Consider the following 19,457-nt stretch of genomic DNA (forward strand, 5'->3'; position numbering starts at 1 on the left):
GCAAACGCCTTCCTTAGCAGACGTCGCAACCTTTAGCCAGGCGAGCCAGCATGCTGTCCGGGAAATTCCGAAGCCATTGCTGGAATACTGCTGGGGCAGCGTGATGAAGTACACCCACCCGGAGCAGTGGAGAGCAGTTACCCCATTCTGCACTGTCTCGGCCCCTCTGTGTATCCTTTTCATAGTAAAACCGTGGCAAGTGAGTGTCAATACTAGCCGCTCCGTCCTAGCAATGCCTCTCGTTGAATGCTGCCTATGCTGAGAGCTATTCCACTCCAGCAATTGACCTTATGTGGGTCACCTGAGGTCGTCTACAGCAAGCTGCTGCCTCCACCAACTGTTGAGTTACGGGCTGCTCCTATACCTGATGGTGTCAGTACCTGAATGGGAGCCATCTGGGTAGGACCTCCTACCGTCTGTCGTCAACTGACTCTGGACGTATCTGGTTCGCAGCCCACGTCTGGGTGCGTCCTGCCCCTGACCTACTGCTGGGGACTAATGCCTACCTAGCGCTTCCTCGCCTTGCTGTCGGTGGAATGCCTGACGTAGCGCCGTGCTCGCGAAGCCACTGGTGCAGCGACTTTATCGAGGCTGCCTTGCTGGTGCTGGCATCTGTGCTGTTCCAGCACACGAGCTTTTGTTGTGCTGGCACATGCACTACCATTCGGGATCGACGGACAACAGCAAGACGCTACGAACCGCTACAGTACAAGTTACTAATAAATACAGTACGATGTTTTTATTGGCCGGCCGTGGTGGCCGAGTGGTTCTGGGCGCTACAGTCTTGAACCGCGCGACCGCTACGGTCGCAGGTTCGAATCCTGCCTCGGGCATGGATGTGTGTGATGTCCTTAGGTTAGTTAGGTTTAAGTAGTTCTAAGTTCTAGAGGACTGATGACCTCAGATGTTAAGTCCCATAGTGCTCAGAGCCATTTTTTTGTTTTTTTGTTTTTTTGTTTTTATTGCTGCGTTCCTGATTCTACGGCCGCCAAGGAACTAATGCTTAGCACCTTTCGCCCTGCTCCCCATCCAGAGTCGTCATTCTGACATTTTACGGTGTCAGTGACTACTGGACCACGCCGACCCTTACAAGGCTGCCTGCCCGTAACATCTGCTGCCGTGTCATAAGAACCAGTGGCATGAAGCACCATTGTTGGTCAGAGCACAGCATTGCCATGACTGTGTGATGAGTGGTGACAAACTGTTTTTGCTGTTTGCTGTTGTGTGGACCGGGATCCTTGGTGATATGGACTGTCGAATGGGGTTTACAGTGCGGTTTGTGGAAAGAGGCTCTGAGATATATTTGGGCGAGCTCAAAGGGAACCCTGTAGAGACATACACGGGTATGGATGAGGTATGTGACCAATGTAATAGGCTGGGCATAGTGCCCCCTGTGTGCTATCGTCACCATTAGTTTGTTTTAAATGTAGACACCTTGGATGTTACGCCATACATTGCAAAGAATGTGCATAGCGTACCCAGCAGAGCCATAGCATTGTCTTACTTCATAAAAACAAGTCATAGGTAGGGAAGGTGACGTCACACAGGATCTTTAGGGAGAGCATGCACTGTGTTAAGTCTGTCACCAGTACTACAATCGTTAGTCCACATGCAACAACAGTCTTCATACAAGAGGATAATGAATACGATGTCATACTCCCTGGTCATTCTCCCGGCCATTACCAAAGAAATTTAAATTAGGGCCGTCCCTCTAGATTTACTTTGATGGACGTGATTTTGGCTTCTGTAGGTTTTACTCCCTCTCTCTCTCTGTCCAGCATCATGGCGGATTTGGCAAATAAAACCTCACATAACTTAGGTGTTTGAAACATAGCGCGAAAACTAGTGAGCACAAGGACACAAGATGCATTCACTACAAGGGGACACAGTGAAACTAGCTCAAGTAAAGGTCAGTCTGCTTACCGGTCGGCGTGTTTACTTACTGCTTTATAATTATCATTCCATAAATACATGGATAGTTGGTGCTTCGGTACCGGTTGTCGTTCGCTCAGTACTGTACCTTGTCTGCCCCACTGGGTTATCCTCTCTGACAGGTTCCGATTCATCATTGCTTTTCTGGAAAAAGGACAACTGCATTCGTAAGTCAACGGCACGGCACTCTCATACACAGGGCCGGCAACACAAATAAGTCATAGTCAGAACGATTCCACACGTCTGGCACAGCTAATTGACTCGAATTCCTAGCTCTCCCCGTCACAGACAAGATTTCTCTTCTTCTATCGAGCGAGAAACGCACAGTAAGAACCAACTCAATCCAGCACTTGCGACGGAAAAGGGTCAACCAAGGCGGCGACATTTAACCCAATACAAACAACACTAAGGAGGAAATGCAAGGACACAATAAACAACCAACTACATTAGATCATTCTAAATACGCTAACGAGAAAAGGCTAGTTTACAGCTTCTTGAACTACTTCAGGTTAGTTATGTGGTGCATACCTCGTGATCATTTTGTCCTCAGGGTTTCTGTTTCTACACCTTAATTCCACATATTGGCTTTCCATGTTAAGGTTTGCACGATAAAAATGGAGGGAGTCCAATCCTAATATTGCCTCGACTGACAGGTAGGAAACCACAAGAAAATTTGTGCACAATCGCACCGATTGGCATACGAAATCTATCAAAACTTGTTTGGTGGCAGGCAATGTCTTGCCTCCTATTGCACCCCGAATTTTCGTCCACTGAAGGGGCAATACGGGCCACGCCTTCTCCTTCATGCAACTTTCAAATACTTTCTCATTCATGGCTGAAACGTAACTTCCTGTGTCTAGAATACAATGAATACATTTACCACTGATATTTACACTAAGTACTGGGTACGAAATAAGGGAAACGTCCTCTGGCTCCCGCAACGAATCTTCTCTGATACCCTCAGTATTCATGTACAAGGGTGGGGGCCAATGATACTGCGAATTGCAGCCAGAGCTGGCCGGTTTTAGTCAGTTGTTGGCCTGGTTAAATCTTGCCCGTGGCGCATTATGCCAGGGATCAGGACCGCGAATTTCCACACTATTATCGGCCGGCACACCATTGGCCGACCCGCCGTTTTGCGTCCCATTCCGACGCCTATTTGAGCCATTGCGCGAGAACCACTGGTTATGCCGTTCCGACGCGAACCATTTAACCTCGGCTGTGGCTCCAATTGATCATTCGTGTTGACATTGTCCTGTGTGCCACCGCCAGTCTGCTTTGGCCCGTGACTGTCGCCATGCCTCTCATACGCGAGTTCTTGCAACAAGAGCTGAAAGGACTTGCGACCACTCATGCCCCTTCCGGCAATTATGATGTCGCGCTGGAGACGTTGTGGCAGTTTTGCCAAACATATGCGGATGAGTTCCGGCGCGTCATATGGTGAATCAAGGAACTGATTTCGCTGAATAAAATCCCTGAAGTATGTGAGTAGGCTATGATGGCTCGATTCGAGGAATGGCTGCGTCATCATGATCCCTAATTTTACGCGATCTTGGTCGTCCTTCGCCCAAAACTCGTCTAGGAATGCCTTCCTAAAATCGTCATAAGAGTGACAGTCGCGCATAAGAACTCGCATTCGTGCCGCCGCCTCATTCCGGAGGTGCCCACAAACAAAGTTTATCTTGAGCGCAGAGCTCCAGGAAGACGGGAACACGCCCTGAAATTGATCTATGAACGTCCGAGGGTGAACCTCGACGGCCGGATCAGGAAACGTGCTGTATCTTTGCACGGAAAGGAAGTGCTTTCTATTTTCATCTTCTTCATCATTTAGAGAAACCTCGCGAGTCGAGTTGCTTGCGTCATCCCACCTATGTAACCGGCACAGTCTATCTTCAAGAGCCCTCACGTCACCGCCACTGACTTCTCTAGGCGCGCGGTCGTCGGGGACACAGTGAAAGTTCACAGCATCATCGGCTCTTCCCTGTGCCGCATTCTCGCGCCCAGCAGGCGAGTGCAAAACACGAGCCGGCTCTTTGACAGGCTCGGTTCATTGCCGCGTGACGCTCCGTCACCTCGGAGTGGGAGGGGGCCGATGCTCCAGCCGGCTCTACCGCAGGCTGTGTTCGGTCTGAGCCAATACTGTTCCTCGCCGACACCTGCTCTACGGCAGTGGCGAAAGATCCCAGTTGCTCGTTCACGCGGTTCACTGCTTCCTCGTTGCGTGACACTCGTTCACGTACCTTTTGTACTGCTGCCGCTTGTTCCTTGTTGGCGTCACTAACGACCTCGCGAATCTGTTCCAGATTGAATGGTGCTGCCTCTGCGCCACTAATCGTACTACCTTCAACCGCGCTCAGTCGTTCCTCTACTCGCTGGTTGACACTAGATTGTTTCTCTATAACATCTGCAACATGAATGTTAAGCTGCTCTTTCCAGGACTCAATGGCTGCAAGACCATCCTTCACAAAATCTACATCGTACCTAAGTCCAGCTGTTATGCCCTGTACCTCTGCTATGAAGAAGTCTGTCTTTGCTTTCTGTTCGTCAATTTTATTACTAAGAGTTTTTATTTCTTTCCGCTGTCGTTCTTCAGAAGCTTCGATTTTCTTTCCTAGCTGCTCGGCATCTGCCTTCAGTTCATTACGTAGTTGCGCTACCGTAGCCTGCTGTTGCTCCTGCTGTTGCTCCGCGAGTGCTTAATTCTGCTTCTCTGCAGCTGCCTTATTGCACTCTTCCATTGCCCTCATTTCACTTAGTAAGATCTGGAGCAGGGACTGTTCTGAGGTGGGCGTGGCCGCTCCGTCGGCACTCTGGCCTTCCCCTGGAACGTTAGGTCAGTGGCCGCAGCCACCGCCGGTGTAGCAAGCTGGTTCGCGCGCTCGGGTGCGGACTCATTGAGCTGCAGCGAGGGGTGGGGTCACACACCGGCACCTACCCGCTCAACCACTTGGTCCACGAGGGCTGGTGCACCCTCCTTTGTCCCGCATCCGCTGTCCTTGGCGCGGAACCGCCATCCCAGGCCACGGCCGCGCGCGCGACCCCAAGCTCGGCCGACCCACCCCCACCAGATTGCACTGCAACACCCATTTATTTATTTATTTATTTATTGTTCCGTGGGACCAAATTAAGGAGAAGTCTCCATGGTCATGGGACGAGTCAATACACGAAATTATAACACGATATTAGAAACAGATAAAATGAAATATAAAAAAAAAACATATTCAGGTGACAAGTCGTAAATTTAAATAAAGAAAATCAACAATGTAACACTGGAATTTGCTTAATTTTTTAGCTCTTCCAGGAGCTCCTCGACAGAATAGAAGGAGTGAGCCATGAGGAAACTCTTCAGTTTAGACTTAAAAGTGTTTGGGGTACTGCTAAGATTTTTGAGTTCTTGTGGTAGCTTATTGAAAATGGATGCAACAGAATACTGCACTACTTTCTGCACAACAGTCAAGGAAGTGCATTCCACATGCAGATTGGATTTCTGCCTAGTATTAACTGAGTGATAGCTGCTAACTCTTGGGAATAGGCTAATATTGCTAACAACAAACGACATTAAAGAAAATATATACTGTGAGGGCAATCTCAGAATTCCCAGACTATTGAATAGGGGTCGACAAGAGGTTCTCAAACTTACACCACATATAGCTCGAACAGCCCGTTTTTGAGCCAAAAATACCCTTTTTGAATCAGAAGAATTACCCCAAAAAATAATATCGTACGACATAAGCGTATGGAAATATGCGAAGTAGACTACTTTTCTTGTTGAACTGTCACTTATTTCAGATACTGTTATAATGGTAAATAAAGCAGCATTTAGTTTCTGAACAAGATCCTGAACATGGGCTTTCCACAACAGCTTACTATCTATCCGAACTCCTAGGAACTTCAACTGTTCCGTCTCGCTTATAATATGCCCATTCTGTCTGATCAAAATGTCGGTTCTTGTTGAATTGTGTGTTAGAAACTGTAAAAACTGAATCTTACTGTGATTTAGCATCAAATTATTTTCCACAAGCCACGAACTTATTTCATGAACTACGTTATTTGATACTGTTTCAATATTACACACAAGAACCTTCAATATCAAGCTGGTGTCATCAGCAAACAGAAATATTTTTGAATCACCTGTAATACTAGGAGGCATATCATTTATACACTCCTGGAAACTGAAATAAGAACACCGTGAATTCATTGTCCCAGGAAGGGGAAACTTTATTGACACATTCCTGGGGTCAGATACATCACATGATCACACTGACAGAACCACAGGCACATAGACACAGGCAACAGAGCATGCACAATGTCGGCACTAGTACAGTGTATATCCACCTTTCGCAGCAATGCAGGCTGCTATTCTCCCATGGAGACGATCGTAGAGATGCTGGATGTAGTCCTGTGGAACAACTAGCCATGCCATTTCCACCTGGCGCCTCAGTTGGACCAGCGTTCGTGCTGGACTTGCAGACCGCGTGAGACGACGCTTCATCCAGTCCCAAACATGCTCAATGGGGGACAGATCCGGAGATCTTGCTGGCCAGGGTAGTTGACTTACACCTTCTAGAGCACGTTGGGTGGCACGGGATACATGCGGACGTGCATTGTCCTGTTGGAACAGCAAGTTCCCTTGCCGGTCTAGGAATGGTAGAACGATGGGTTCGATGACGGTTTGGATGTACCGTGCACTATTCAGTGTCCCCTCGACGATCACCAGTGGTGTACGGCCAGTGTAGGAGATCGCTCCCCACACCATGATGCCGGGTGTTGGCCCTGTGTGCCTCGGTCGTATGCAGTCCTGATTGTGGCGCTCATCTGCACGGCGCCAAACACGCATACGACCATCATTGGCACCAAGGCAGAAGCGACTCTCATCGCTCAAGACGACACGTCTCCATTCGTCCCTCCATTCACGCCTGTCGCGACACCACTGGAGGCGGGCTGCACGATGTTGGGGCGTGAGCGGAAGACGGCCTAACGGTGTGCGGGACCGTAGCCCAGCTTCATGGAGACGGTTGCGAATGGTCCTCGCCGATACCCCAGGAGCAACAGTGTCCCTAATTTGCTGGGAAGTGGCGGTGCGGTCCCCTGCGGCACTGCGTAGGATCCTACGGTCTTGGCGTGCATCCGTGCGTCGCTGCGGTCCGGTCCCAGGTCGACGGGCACGTGCACCTTCCGCCGACCGCTGGCGACAACATCGATGTACTGTGGAGACCTCACGCCCCACGTGTTGAGCAATTCGGCGGTACGTCCACCCGGCCTCCCGCATGCCCACTATACGCCCTCGCTCAAAGTCCGTCAACTGCACATACGGTTCACGTCCACGCTGTCGCGGCATGCTACCAGTGTTAAAGACTGCGATGGAGCTCCGTATGCCACGGCAAACTGGCTGACACTGACGGCGGCGGTGCACAAATGCTGCGCAGCTAGCGCCATTCGACGGCCAACACCGCGGTTCCTGGTGTGTCCGCTGTGCCGTGCGTGTGATCATTGCTTGTACAGCCCTCTCGCAGTATCCGTAGCAAGTATGGTGGGTCTGACACACCGGTGTCAATGTGTTCTTTTTTCCATTTCCAGGAGTGTATGTCATTTACTAATATTCTCTATTAAATATGCTTTTACTTTACATGCAGTACTGAAGTGCTTTACCTCTCCTGCTCCTACTCGCTTCCTTCATTCGGCCTATTTTGCAGATCACAGGAGCAGACCCACGCGCAGCCTTCAAGGCAGGATACAAAAAGATTTATTAATCAGAATACGTATGAGTAGTTGGGGCGCGCCAGTCCACATGAATCACGTCTGCATCTAGCTGAGCACAACGACGAAGGTATCTCTGTTCTCGGGACGTGCACTATGCAAGCTCAGTGTAAAGACACCACTGCCTTAGTGCTATTCACCCCCCCCCCCCCAAAAAAAAAAAAAAAAATTCTACAAGTCCCTCCAGATCCTCGAGCGCCGTGCACTCCACCTCATCCTCTGTATACGCCTCCCGTCCCCCACGCGGATCCTCTATGACCTGATTCCTTTCCCCCATCTGCACCTATTCCTCGAACATATCTGTATACTCTACACCTCCCGCCGCTTTGATCCCCCTCATACCCTGGTTGCTCCTCTCCTCTCCAACCCCTGCCCTCTGCCGCACCTTCACTGTTGTGTCCCCCCTACCCCTCATCTCTACACCATTTCCTTTCCCACAGTGGCTTCTGTCAACTCCCCCTCCCTGATGATGCCCTCTCTCCCTCCATTTATCCCTCCTATCAACTCTGATCCTCACCTCTCCCTCCCTTCCTCTGTCCTTTTCCTAGGCTCCCTCCCCCCCTTCCATCCTGTTTTTTTTCTTTTTCCCTGCCTACCCCCTCTCTCTGTATCCCTTATCTCCCCCAAGTCCTTTTGCATTTCCATCTTCTGCCTTTCCCCACTCCCTCTCGTGTCTGCCCTACCCTTCCCCCCCCACCCCTTATGAGTCCTCTCCCTATATCGGTTCCCTCCCCCTTTCGATTTTCCTCTCCTCCCCTCTTTCTTTCCCCTCAATAAAGCACTGAGGAACATGACCATTCAAAGGCGAGGCGTCACTGGCTGCCACTGAACTGGCTGAGAGCAGAAATACGAGTACCTAGTATAGACCAATGAGTTTCAATCGCATTTTCATAACTATGATTTTGGTCTAAATCATAGTTAAGAATAATATCCATTTGCACCGACTGTAACTCGAGCTTCATAGATACACTGAGGTGACAGCAGTCATGGGATAGCAGTACTCACAGATACACATGGCGGTAGTATCGTGTACAGATGGTATCAAAGGACAGTGCATCGGCGATGCCGTCATTCGGACTCAGGGGATTCATATGAAAAGGTTTCCGATGGGATTATGGCTGCAAGACGCGAATTAACAGATTTTGAAAGTGGAATGGTAGTTGGAGCTAGGCGTGTGGGAATTCAATTTCGGAAATCGTTAGGGAATACAATATTCCCAGATCCATAGTGTCAAGAGTGTGCCGAGAATACCAAACTTCGGACATTTCCTCTCATCAAGGGCAACTCAGTGGCCGTCGGCCTTCACTTAACTACTGAGAACAGCGGCGTTTTCTCAGATTTGTTAGTGTTAATAGCCAAGCAACACTACGTGAAATAACTGCAGCAATCTATGTGGGACGTACGACCAACGTTTCCGTCAGTGCTGCGAAAATTGCTGTTAATGGCCTATGGTAGCAGACGACCGACGAGAATGTCTTTGCTAACAGCACGACATCGCCTGCAGGCCTATCCTGGGCTCGTGACCATATCGGTTGGACCTTAGACGACTGGAAAACCGTGACCTGGTCACATGAATTCCTATTTCAGTTGTTAAGAGCTGATGGTAGGGTTCGTGTGAGGCGCAGACACCAAGAAGCCACGGACCCGAGTTGTCAACAAGACACTGTGCAATTTGGTGGTGGCTCCATAGTGGTGTGGGCTGTGTTTACATGGAATTGACTAGGTCCTCTGGTCCAACCGAACCTGTCACTGACTGCACATATTCAACTACTCGGAGACCATTTGCAGCAACTTGTGGTGGAATTTTTATGGATGACAAAGCGCCATGTCCACGGACCACAGTTGCTCACGATTGGTTTGAACAACATTCTGGACAATGCGAGCCAATGATCTGGCCATCCAGATCGCCCGACCTGAATCCCATCGAACATTTATGAGACATAATCGAGAGATCAGTTCGTGCACAAAATTGTGTACCGGCAACACTTGCGTTTATGGATGGGTACAGAGGCGGCATGGCTCACTATTTCTGGAGGCACTTCCAACTTCATGTTGAGTACATTCCACTTCGAGGTGCCACACTACTCCGGGCAAAAAGAGGTCCGACACGATATTAAAAGGTATCCCATTAACTTTTTTCGCGTCGAGCTGGGAAAATTATTTGAGTGGTCCTCCCCTTCAGCTGTTATTTTTGTTTTTCTGTGTTGTGTGAACTGTACACCAAAAAGCTGATTCACTGAAGAAATTTTCTTTTGCGATGTAAACAGACACGATTAATATTATGAGTAAATAGTATTCATTTTATTATCATATACTCTGAATTAATTTTCCTTGCGAATACTTGCATTAGACCCACCTCTAACACATAACAACACAAAGGAAAAGGCAACATAAAAAATGTTCAGATGCGTGTGAATTCCTAAGGGACCAAACTGCTGAGGTCATCGGTCCCTAGACTCACACACTGCTTAAACTAAATTAAACCAACTTATACTAAGAACAACACACACACCCATGCCCGAGGGAGGATTCGAACCTCCGGTGGGAGGGGCCGCGCAATCCGTGACATGGCGCCTCAAACCGCGCGTCCACCCCGCGTGCCTAAAAGCAACATACCACTGTTTGAGGATGTTTGCGTATTGTAATGAAATTTCTTAAGCAGCAAAGAACATGTAGTTTCAAATTACAAATGTAATACATGCGAATTTACAGGGTGTTTCAAAAATGACCGGTATATTTGAAACGGCAATAAAAACTAAACGAGCAGCAATAGAAATACACCGTTTGTTGCAATATGCTTGGGACAACAGTACATTTTCAGGCAGACAAACTTTCGAAATTACAGTAGTTGCAATTGTCAACAACAGATGGCGTTGCGGTCTGGGAAACTCTATAGTACGATATTTTCCACATATCCACCATGTGTAGCAATAATATGGCATAGTCTCTGAATGGAATTACCCGAAACCTTTGACAACGTGTCTGGCGGAATGGCTTCACATGCAGATGAGATGTACTGCTTCAGCTGTTCAATTGTTTCTGGATTCTGGCGGTACACCTGGTCTTTCACGTGTCCCCACAGAAAGAAGTCACAGGGTTTCATGTCTGGCGAATAGGGAGGCCAATCCACGCCGCCTCCTGTATGTTTCGGATAGCCCAAAGCAATCACACGATCATCAAAATATTCATTCAGGAAATTAAAGACGTCGGCCGTGCGATGTGGCCGGGCACCATCTTGCATAAACCACGAGGTGTTCGCAGTGTCGTCTAAGGCAGTTTGTACCGCCACAAATTCACGAAGAATGTCCAGATAGCGTGATGCAGTAATCGTTTCGGATCTGAAAAATGGGCCAATGATTCCTTTGGAAGAAATGGCGGCCCAGACCAGTACTTTTTGAGGATGCAGGGACGATGGGACTGCAACATGGGGCTTTTCGGTTCCCCATATGCGCCATTTCTGTTTATTGACGAAGCCGTCCAGGTAAAAATAAGCTTCGTCAGTAAACCAAATGCTGCCCATATGCATATCGCCGTCATCAATCCTGTGCACTATATCGTTAGCGAATGTCTCTCGTGCAGCAATGGTAGCGGCGCTGAGGGGTTGCCGCGTTTGAATTTTGTATGGATAGAGGTGTAAACTCTGGCGCATGAGACGATGCGTGGACGTTGGCGTCATTTGGACGGCAGCTGCAACACGGCGAACGGAAACCCGAGGCCGCTGTCGGATCACCTGCTGCACTAGCTGCGCGTTGCCCTCTGTGGTTGCCGTACGCAGTCGCCCTACCTTTCCAGCACGTTCATCCGTCACGTTCCCAGTCCGTTGAAATTTTTCAAACAGATCCTTTATTGTATCGCTTTTCGGTCCTTTGGTTACATTAAACCTCCGTTGAAAACTTCGTCTTGTTGCAACAACACTGTGTTCTAGGCGGTGGAATTCCAACACCAGAAAAATCCTCTGTTCTAAGGAATAAACCATGTTGTCTACAGCACACTTGCACGTTGTGAACAGCACACGCTTACAGCAGAAAGACGACGTACAGAATGGCGCACCCACAGACTGCATTGTCTTCTATATCTTTCACATCACTTGCAGCGTCATCTGTTGTTGAAAATTGTAACTACTGTAATTTCGAAAGTTTGTCCGCCTGAAAATGTACTGTTGTCCCAAGCATATTGCAACAAACGGTGTATTTCTATCGCTGCACGTTTAGTTTTTATTGCCGTTTCAAATATACCGGTCATTTTTGAAACACCCTGTATTTACTCACAATGTTAACTGTGTCTCTTCGTGCCGAAAAAGGAAATTGCTTCCAGTGAATGAGCTTTTTGGTTTACAGTTCAAATAAGGCCGAAAAACAAAAACAGCAACTTAAGAAGAGAATGGCAAAAATAATTTCCCTTACTCTTTATTTATAATGTTCGAGTTGCAGGTATTTTTGCTTCCAGTCAATTCAGTGACACCAGTGTTGCCCCGCTTTTGAATTGTCATCTTCTCCATTGCCAGCCAGCTCAACAAACACATGTTACGAGCAAATTTATTTTGCCTGTCCCTAGCCTAACACAGAATTGCCAGAATTGCAGAACACGTTTTTGCAACTGTTTGACCGTGATTTACTTCCTGAAGTTGTTGTGGATGATCCTTGTCATGTAGTTCAAATAGACTGAATGATTTTCATTTGAGATATGTCTTAGAGGTAAAAAATGTTTGTGTGTTGTGTCCAGGAAGCTCCTTCCAGTAGCAACTGCAGCTTACTTCGCCATTTACGTTGCTAATTCTAGGTTTTAGCCATTATTTGGACAACAAAGGAGGGCTGTCTGATGCAGTTGTACGCTAGCTTAGCGTTAAAGCGTTTGCCCTTTAAGAAGAAGCCTGAGTTATTTTTCGGTTATAATTTCACTGGAAACAAGATTTTTACCTCTTCTGTGAAAAGGTCACTAGCAGTCAAATCGAGAACCAGTAGAGAAATCATAAGACAAGTTCTCCACATAAATTTTGTCGCTACCTTGTTTCTGTATCCTGTGTATCTAACGGCGAAAAACTTGCCGACTTGTACGCTCTTTGCTTTTTCCGCTTCCGTCAAATGTATTGACTTATTTGTTGCACTGAATGATTTGGTGTATGGATTTCTTTATGTATGTACTCCTACTGCTACACTGGCACATTTCCATGGTGGTCCTGTAACGCTACTTCAGTATGACTGTGGACTGAACGTAGACACAGACTATTTCGAATCCAAATGTGCGTACTACCCAGTTAATTCGAGACAATTTGGGATACTTTGTTTTATTAAAAAATATTTTTTCGTAATGTTATCATTCGGTGGAATTTATTTGTATTAGTACAGTGCATACTATTATAGTGTTTCTTGGTCAGTTTATTTAGTGCAGCGAGTGAACATAAGAGATAAATTACTCAGCTGCAGTATTTTGTCTTACATTATGTAAAATCGTCTGACAATGCTCGGGTAGTTTTTCGACGTCATGTCTGTAGACCATAAGCCTACTTTGTCTCGTTGCCTTGATCTGCTGTGTTAACGGATAGTAAAACTGTGCAGTTCAACATAATAAGTCGAGGGGTCTCGCGAACTCTTTCGCCAACTGTATAACAGCGGGCTGTTCTTGGAAAGCTAGCCTGCTACATAAAATTCATTCCGAACGCAGTGCAAATTGCTGCTCCTTCGCATCGCCTCCGGCGTAAATATGTTCCTTTCCAATGGAATGGCGAGTGTGAACATTCATTTCAAAAGATAAAAGATGTATTTCTTAGTCGCCATGTCTTATTCAGTTCGATATTTCGATCTGCAAATACCAGTAGTGCTTGCAGTTGATGTATCTTCACGTGGAATAGTGGTCGTTTTCTCTCACAATGTTGGCAACACTGAAAAACCAGTAGCATACGCGTCTCACACGTCGAAAAAACACCCAAGTCTTTTACAGTCAGCTGGGAAAGGAAGCCTTAGCCATAATCTATGGTGTAACGAAATTTCATTAATATCTGTACAGTAGAATTTTTTTCTGTTGATTGATTACAAATCACAGACTACTCTCTTTCATCCGACGAAAGCTGTGCCTGATCGTACAACACAGAAGCTGCAGCTTTGGTCATTGCTTCACTCCAGTTACCAGTACTAAATTCTTTATCGCCCTATGGCATAGCATGCAAATGCACAAACTCTATATCGCTTACCTATGGGCAACTACTCAAATTCGACGCATCAGAAGCTTCTTGATTTCAAATTGATCATTTTGATTCGCGAGCACTACAAGCTTCTTCCATTCATTGTCGGCAGATTGCAAAAGCTGCTGTACCGGATCACTCGCTACAATTGCTCATGTACTACATTCACATTGGTTGACCTCGTAATCCGAAATCAATTTCAGATGCATTAGTCCGAAAATACAATGCTCAACTCAATAACGTTTTTCTTCAGAGTGGTGTAATTTTATTGCATACTCGTAACGAACACACGAAAGTCATGGTTACCCCAACATGTTTTGGAGCTTTTACGTAGAGGACAGCAGGGAATACTTAAAATTAAGTACACTATCTGATCAAAAGTGTCCGCACACCCCCAAAAGCAAACGTTTTTCATATTGGGTGCATTGCGCCGCTTGAATTTACGTGTGTGACGGCCTGATTGACTAAGTTAAACGCTAATGAACTCGGAAACGGCGCAACGTATCGAATTATTTTCTTAACAATTATTTCTTAGGACAGTCTACACTGAAACACCCTTACAAGCTTTCCAGATGGCTTCTGATCAACCTGTAATATTAAAACTATAGATAAACAGAGAATAGTTTATAAAGTTTCCTCTGTCTTGTCTGGGAGGTATTCTTCTACACCAGTCCACTTTCACGTGCCATTATTACTTCCACAGTAGACAAATTGCAGAACGAAATCTTCTAACCGGGAATGGCGTAGTCTCAATATAGAATTTCGATGCATGGGATATCACTTTAACAGGTCCTGGACTGAGAAACAATATTTTCCCAGCTTTAATATAACACTTATGTATAATAGCTATGTCATCTGTGTTCTTTAATATAGCACTTATGTATAATATCTATGTCACCTGTGTTAACCAAGATCGTCTACACTATGCCTGTCAACCTCATCTGTTCAGTAGCGTACTCTACAACTTGCATTAGGCCCCCTCCTTTTAGCAGAGTATTGTTGTGTAGTATTGCCTCCAGCCATAGCAAAATGTACCATTAGAACTACTGTCTTTTAAGGCTGTAAATCCTAACTTCCATCCTCCTTATTCTGAAATACAATCTTATTACAACGAATATGGTTCAAATGGCTCTGAGCACTATGAGACTTAACATCTATGGTCATCAGTCCCCTAGAACTTAGAACTACTTAAACCTAACTAACCTAAGGACATAACACACATCCATGCCCGAAGCAGGATTCGAACCTGCGACCGTAGCAGTCGCGCGGCTACGGACTGAGCGTCTAGAACCGCTAGACCACCGCGGCCGGCTTACAACGAATAACCACTATTCCAGCACAGCAGTAGAATCGGATGCTTAACATAGACTTCCACCAGGAGATAGTCACAATACACCTGTTAGTACTTTTTTTATCTAGGAAAGTATTGCTGTGTAGTACTGCCTCCCGCCATTGCCACATGTTCCACTAAAACCACTGTCTTGCACAACATATACAGCCCAACCTCCACCATACTGCTGTCAAAGCTTTCAACGATTAGCCATTACTCCGGCAGTGCAATCTAATTGGATGTGTAAAAGATTTCCATATAGTTTGCATGCAAATAACAGAACTATAAGCAGACAGAGCATAGCTTACAATCTTTAGTCGGTTGTGCTTGTCTGAAAAGTGCACGTCCAAATCAGCCAACTTACGTGTGTTCATATCACAATAGTAGATAAATTGAAGAATGACGATTGTGGTACACGTACACTATGTCATCAAAAGTATCCGGACACCCTCAAAAACATACGTTTTTCATATTTGGTGCATTGTGCTGCCATCCACTGCCAGGTACTCCATATCAGAAACCTCAGTAGTGATTAGGCATCGTGAGAGAGCAGAATGGGGCGCTCCGCGGAACTCATGGACTTCGAACGTGGTCAGGTGATTGGGTGTCATTTGTGTCATACGTCTGTACGCGAGATTTCCACACTCCTAAACATCCCTAGGTCCACAGTTTCCGATGTCATAGTGAAGTTGAAACGTGAAAGGACACGTACAGCACAAAAGCGTACGGTCGGCCTCGCCTGTTGACTGACAGAGACGGCCGACAGTTGAAGAGGGTCGTAATGTGTAATGGGCAGATATCTATCTAGACCATGACACAGGACTTCCAAACTGTATCAGGATCCACTGCAAGTACTATGGCAGTTAGGCGGGAGGTGAGAAAACTTGGATTTCACGGTCGAGCGGCTGCTCATATGCCACACATCACGCCGGTAAATGCCAAATGACGCCTCGCTTGGTGTAAGGAGCGTGAACATTGGACGATTGAACAGTGGAAAAACGTTGTGTGGAGTGACGAATCACGATACACAATGTGGCGATTCGATGGCAGGGTGTGGGTATGGCGAATACCCGGTGAACGTCATTTGCCAGGGTGTGTTGTGCCAACAGTAAAATTCGGAGGCGGTGGCGGTATGGTGTGGTCGTGTTTTTCATGGAGGGGGCTTGCATCCCTTGTTGTTTTTCGTGGAACTATCACAGCACAGGCCTACATTGATTTTTTAAGCACCTTCTTGCTTCCCACTGTTGAAAAGCAATTCGGGGATGGCGATTGCATCTATCAACACGATCGAGCACCTGTTCATAATGCACGTCCTCTGGCGGAGTGGTTACACGACAATAACATCCCTTTAATGGACTGGCCTGCACAGAGTCCTGACCTGAATTCTATAGAACACCTTTGGAATGTTTTGAAAAGCCGACTTCGTGCCAGGCCTCACCGACCGACATTGATACCTCTGCTTAGTGCAGAACTCCGTGAAGAATGGGCTGCCATTCCCCAAGAAACCTTCCAGCACCTTCTTGAACGTATGCCTGCAAGAGTGGAAGCTGTCATCAAGGCTAAGGATGGGCCAAGACCATACTGAATTTCAGCATTACCAATGGAGGGCGCCACGAACTTGTAAATAATTTTCAGCTAGGTGTCCGGATACTTTTGATCACATAGTGTAGCTAGCGTGCCAGTATTGATGTGACTCATTCTTCACAGACAGACTAAACAGATGACTGCTCACTCCCACGCATGTACGGATAAACAGACAGTGCTGAGCCAAGAATTTTTCAGTTGGCATTAGCCTGATGGTGCTTAGCAACACATCCACGTTGATTTTGATGGTCGTATCTGGAGCACACTGTGACTCATTATTGTTGATGCATAGATACCAATTTGTCATTCCTATAAATCAGACACATAGCGCTGACACTAAAAAAGCACTTGCTTTTCTTTCCTGCGTAGAAGCTTTGCAACAAACTGTTGTTTCGGTCAATGGTCCGCTGTTTTCTTCGTTGGAATTTCAATGCTTTTGCCAACAAAATGGAATGGCACCATTCCACCATTCTCTCCACAAGAAACGATGATGCTGAACTTCTAGTTCTCACTTTCAAGGCTGAGATGCCCAAACTTTGCGATTCACACCCGATGTAAAATGTTTAATAGTTGTTTCTCGGCACCTTTTGCACAATGCGTTTTCACGACGCAGCAGAGTTGTTACATGGTCACCACCACCAGACCTTATTAGATCTAGATATCTGCTTTCGATTCCAACTTCCTCAAGAAATTCCACACGAAGGACAAAGCCTTTAACAAGCTTCACAACTGAGAATCTGGCATCGTCACTCAGATGTTAGGCCGACCTCATTATGCCGTTCACTGCAAATCAGGCACCCACAGACGATACCAAAACCAGTAATTTTTCGTGATTATTGTGATCCTGCTGTACGTTTTCATGTTTCAGAAACACTGCTTGCAACCCAGACTGCTGACCTCAGCAGCCTTTACCGGAGCCTGATCTTCGCGTATGGGTCAACACACGACTCCTCCCTCCTCCATGGAGGTTGACTCCTGCCCGCCCACGAAGCCCCAGCCACAGCGCCCGCGGCCGTTCTCAGCGACAGACATCGAACCCGGATTAGCGTTCAGTCTATGTCCTCAGCAGCACCAATGCTGCACCCATCTGTGCCGCTGGATGGACGTCCACCGTCAGCGTTTTTCGCAGACGTCCCGGTGGTTCGTAAGGCGAATGTCGGGACGTGAGTTGGTTGGCGCCATCTGCCATCGCGTCACAGTGAACTCTATCAGCTGCATCACGGCACCGACATTCCACAAGTCATGTCAGCATCCACACTATGCGACAACGTTGCGCAATTTTTCATTCCGTCAAAGTTGGTGTGCAAGACGAAATTTCAAAAAAATGGTTCAAATGGCTCTGAGCACTATGGGACTTAATATCTGAGGTCATCAGTCCCCTAGAACTTAGAACTACTTAAACCTAACCAACCTAAGGAAATCACACACATCCATGCCCGAGGCACGATTCGAACCTGCGACCGTAGCAGTCGTGCGATTCCGGACTGAAGCGCCGAGAACCGGTCGGCCAGCGCGGCCGGCACGAGATTTCAAATAGCCCGACAGCGCGCCACCGTCGGTCCTCTCTGTCTCCAGAGCTGACCGTCTTCCGATGGATGGCGACACGTTCGCCACTAGAAGACGCCATCGTAGCTTCGACTCACTGCAACGAAATGTAATCCTCCGCGAGATTTTTAAGTCACCGCACATGGGGCACCGTCCCAGATGTCGGAAGACTGGCAGTGAGAATAGGTGGACCTAGCACAACGCCACTAATGTGATACTAATCAAGTGTTTCAAAATTGAACTGATAGTGAGCTACAGTACTGTGTAGCCTTACGACCACAACCTATTTTAAGCAGGTGGGGTACCTGGACAAATGCTGCTATCTTTACTGTGAAAATTTTGATGAAGTCAGCAAGAGACCGCGGATTCCCTAGAATTTATTGAAGTTGACATTTGACTGATTCATTCTATTGAAAAGCTTTAAATTTATGCTTCGTAAATGTTCTTCTTCTTTTTCTTTTTTTTTTAGGTCGTAGACACTTTTTAACCCACTGATGCAGCTTGCATTAAAGACGCGCAAGGGGCAGTCAAGAAAACGGATTTGAAGTAAGCCCTGATTCTCATCAAATCAAATTTTGCGCATTTGTCTGCGGCAATAACGAAGTTGGAAGTCCCATATTTACCATTGATGGAATCTTTGCTATTGAAGAGATTGAAAAATTTTTGCACTCGTCCAATGGAGAAGTGGATGTCGCAGAAAAAATTAAGCTGAACGAAGTTATCGGAGCAAAACTTGATTATCAGTGTATGAAACTGACGAAGAATAAAATGTTGTGCGAAAATACAAAAGACTTTCATCGTGATCTAACTCTGCCCGAAATTTCTTCACTCAAGTATGTACCTGTCACTTCTTGGGACATAGAAGGTCAATCTCTATGTCCAAAAATGTTCTGTCACATAATGGAATGATTCTAAGTGAAAACAAAATGCCGGCCGGAGTGGCCGAGCGGTTCTAGGCGCTACACTCTGGAACTGCGCGGCGGCCTCGGGCATGGATGTGTGTGATGTCCTTAGGTTAGTTCGGTTTAAGTAGTTCTAAGTTCTAGGGGACTGATGACCTCAGAAGTTAAGTCCCATAGTGCTCAGAGCCATTTGAGCCATTTTGAAAACAAAATTTAGAGGAATTAGTTG

The sequence above is a fragment of the Schistocerca cancellata genome, chromosome 4 (assembly GCF_023864275.1).
Source record: "Schistocerca cancellata isolate TAMUIC-IGC-003103 chromosome 4, iqSchCanc2.1, whole genome shotgun sequence".
Taxonomy (NCBI): domain Eukaryota; kingdom Metazoa; phylum Arthropoda; class Insecta; order Orthoptera; family Acrididae; genus Schistocerca; species Schistocerca cancellata.